The following is a 2770-nucleotide window of genomic DNA, read 5'->3' as shown; positions in this document are numbered from 1 at the left end:
AAATAGGACTAATACCTAATACTCGTAATAGCGTTTAAATCAAAATAAGACCTAAATTCGTCCGAATAAGGCTTTTGCTACCTTTTACTTAACCCCAAACCCCACCCATAACTTCAACACAAACTCCCCTAATAATTTTTATCATAACCCAAATTCTAATTCTACCCATTACTCGCGCCTAACCCCAAAACAGAGGCAAACAATCCTGTGCCAAAACACTATGGCACCCAACGGACGACACCAAAAGGCCGATGCCAAGAATATGTCCTTTAATTCTCTTTAGGCATGTCTTATTGAGCACATCGTATTTTATAGAAGGTCTGTGGAGTCGGGAGTCATATTTGAGACTCGGCGTACCGTAATCGATTTATTTTGCTGAAATCGGACTGATGGAGTCCCGAGTCTGACGTGCGCAGTACCAATTTTAAAACTAATAATCCCGCCAAATGCAAATTAAAAAGGCGAACTAGCATATGGTGGATATTTTCCAGCAATGTATTGTGGTTGGATGAGATATATGACACCCCTATGAGGGGATTGTTGAAAATCCACCTTAATTTAGATACGTAAATGGGAAAATTAAACGCTGTAGGATTGCAGACGATTCGGACTCGGGAGTTGGAGTCGGGTTATTTTTAATCGACTCCGCAAGCTGCTTAATAGATAATAGAATTGGGAGCCTGATGTAATAAAAATTGCCAGCAAAATACAAAGTTAGCAGTCGACTCGCGCGTCAGGTGCGCCACCACGTTTTGAAAGGTTTACAAGTGCACCATGGGGTGAAAAATGTCGAGAAACACTGATCTAAGTAAACTCTCCGAAATACAAGGCAGGTTAAACCATTGCTTAAACAATGGCATAGAATGTATACTTGCAGATGACAGACTGATATTTTTGGCATGTGGCATTTTGTCCAGGTGAGTACTGATTTGTTTGCACTTACCAGACTGACAGGGCTGCGGAGTTGGTTAAAAACAACCCGAATCCGACTCCCGACTTCGACTCCAGTCAAAAGAGCGATTTTGTCAAGTACCGAGCCTGGCCCGGACTCTACAGCCTGTATTTCACCAAATTGCGTAACTCTTATAACGTGGATATTCAGCAATCCACCTACAGGGGTATCAAATAATTCATTCACTCACAATACATGGTTGGAAAATATTACACCATTACAATTTCCATTTGGCGGCCATATCAGTCTACTTGGGTAGATTTACAAGGTTTTACACAAGTCCAGAGTCCGACTCCAACCAAAACAAATCGACTCCCCGAGTCCGACTCCGCAGCCCTGCTGGCGAGTGAAAATTTAACTTCAAAATCAACCCTGGATCACTTTGTAATTTTGCAGATCCGTGGACAGTATTGCAAATTTCAAAATTTGATGCCAAGAAAACACAACTTTCAATAGTATTAAGAGCACTTATTTGTTGTATGTTATGCAATAAATTTAGGATTTTGAAAAAATGAATCTAACAGACCAAGAGCCATAACAAAATGATTGATTCTACAAATGTACACATGCCTTTAGAAAGGCTTCTAAAAATTGGGGGCTCTTTTAATTTGGTACATCAAAAAAGGCAAAAAAATACAAAAAGGTACGGTCTACAAATACCACATACTGCAACGCACATTATTTGAGTTAGCGTTTGGGTTATTGTTAGCCAAGCATTATTATTAATGGTAAATAAAAAATGTGTGAACTCTTGAAACCCCAACCTGCAGGGTAACCCAAACAATGTGTATTGCAGTGTTTGCAGACCATTTTTCTTTGCGTTACTCTTTACTTACCAAATTGAAAAAAATTGGTGCCCCAAAATCAGTTAGCTTAATCAGGATTTGCATGCAAGCAAGGCTTGAAAATAGCTTTTCTATGCTTGCACTAAAATCCTGATCCAACTAATTTCAGTAAGCCTTCCCGAAGGCATGATGCATGGTATATAATGTGTGGAAATATCATTGGTCAGCACTAGGGTTGTTGGTCAGCACTAGGGAGAATTAATTAAATGCTTGGAGCTAAAATAAACTAGTTTTAAACATCATAATGATGAAATTAGGCACAAATATATTCGTCAGGATTTTCATTTTTCAATCCTGTTTCTCAGGAGTGAAAAAATCTGGGGAAAAGAGGAACCCTAGTCAGCACAGTTCCAGAAGGGCTTGGTCACAAATTGTAAATTGTTTTATTTGTTGTATATGGGCTGTTGATCCTCTTCAAATAAAGTTATATTTACCAACAAAATGCAGCAGGCGTCTGTGTTAATTGTCATGTTTCAAACAGCTCCCACTGAGCCTTTGCAGGTCAGTTGTAAAACGACCACAAATTTTAGGCGTAGCTTTATTTTAGCACTGCAATAACCAGAGTTTCCAACTTCTAAATTGGTATACTGTACACTTAAATATTGGTAGGATTTCCAACACAAGGTGTGTAAAAACATAATTGCACACCTTAAAAGTTGTTTCTGTATGCCAGAGATCTCGGCGTAAAGTGCAATGAAATTCAAACAGCAGACTGGTGCTTATGTACTGCATGGTAGCTAATGGGTAAACAAGACATTTGCTACTTCCCCTAAACGTTGCTAAGTTTGTATAGCAAGCTACCATTTTGTACGCTTAACGGCACCTTTCCATGAGAAAACATATAAAGCTACAATGTTAAAAGAGCTTCCCTGTTGTTTGTTGAGAGGGCAGCCAATTACATAAACTACAGAAACCCTGCATATGCCCTTTTTGTGCCAATTTATTACATTTCATTATAACTATAACCTATACT

This window comes from Ascidiella aspersa, chromosome 3 (genome assembly GCF_963924565.1).
Source record: "Ascidiella aspersa chromosome 3, kaAscAspe10.2, whole genome shotgun sequence".
Lineage (NCBI taxonomy): Eukaryota > Metazoa > Chordata > Ascidiacea > Phlebobranchia > Ascidiidae > Ascidiella > Ascidiella aspersa.
The sequence above is the reverse complement of the archived record's forward strand: the minus strand, read 5'-3'. Positions refer to the sequence as shown.